The sequence below is a fragment of the Hipposideros armiger genome, unplaced genomic scaffold, assembly GCF_001890085.2.
Source record: "Hipposideros armiger isolate ML-2016 unplaced genomic scaffold, ASM189008v1 scaffold_1299, whole genome shotgun sequence".
In the NCBI taxonomy this organism is placed as follows: Eukaryota; Metazoa; Chordata; class Mammalia; order Chiroptera; family Hipposideridae; genus Hipposideros; species Hipposideros armiger.
The window spans coordinates 190,771-191,866 of record NW_017732649.1 but is presented as its reverse complement, the minus strand read 5'-3'; the positions used below and the strand labels follow the sequence as shown (position 1 = coordinate 191,866).

General features: G+C 30.7%; 1 protein-coding gene across 1 annotated transcript in view; it reads left to right on the top strand.

The window, feature by feature from the left end:
- The window catches only part of MMS22L (MMS22 like, DNA repair protein), a 132,348-nt gene that overhangs the window by 88,852 nt on the left and 42,400 nt on the right, over window positions 1–1,096 (top strand). The gene's annotated exons all lie outside the window — the stretch shown is intronic.

Here is a 1,096-nt window from a genome sequence, read left to right as displayed (position 1 = left end):
AACTAGACTGAAGAACAAAAGGACAGCAACTTGTCTGCTCTCCTTTCCCCAATTCCCCAATAAAAAATCTTTAACAACAACAAAAAAAAGGTAAAAGTTAAGTGATTATTTGCTAAAAATAAAAGATAATTTTCAATTTAAAAAAAATACTGAATGTACATAAGCTTTTCTTATGCATGCAACATTTGGAAAATGAAGTAGCTTTTGATTTCTTCTAGTCCAAGTAGTTTATTTTTAGACTATATACTCGTGTGTAGATATCTAGGTATCAGATGAAGTTACTTGTATAAAGAGCAAAAGAATGTAGTAGGAATTCCACTTCAACACCGAGCACATGAAATGAGAATAACATCAAATATATAGGAAGTTATTGTTCTGAATTCTACTAGATTCTATTTTGGTTTGTAATTTTTACTTAATTTGATTATTAGCCTAATAATATATCCTTAGGCTTTAAGAGACTGAATCACATGACATTGCAGGCAAGAATTTGAATATATGTATATATGGGCAGTTTTCTAAAAAGAGGTCATTGTCTTCCTCAAAGGAATATTTTGCCCAAAGTAAGAGGTACTAGAATAGACAGAGACCAATATGGTGTCTACATATATTTAAATGCAATTTATATGCTGGTATTTAATGTAATTAATTGTAATGCTTTAAAAAACCTAAAATCTAAACCAAGGTTTATTTTATTCTTATGTGAATGATAAAGGCAGAGCTAAAAGCACCACACAAAAGACTGAATGACATAAATTTTAAAAGATGTTGAATTTTGTTTGTAGCACTTCCATAATTAAAACTTTACAATGATAGATTCAAGAATTGTGACAGGGCAACGGTTTTCCAACCACTGCAATGTCTATGAAAATAAATATTGATATTCAATTGGTGTAACCAAAGCAGTCATTAGTAGCCAGTATGACTTATCTTTCTTTCATTCATCATCCCAACTTCCAGCCAGTCTGCAAAAAAATGATACCACACAACTTTAATCAGTGCTGTCCTAGGTGCTGAAAGTGGTCTATAAATATGAAGCAAAATATTTGTGGGCTTGGGGCTTGTTTTGAAATAAAGATAGGTTAGGAGAAAAAAA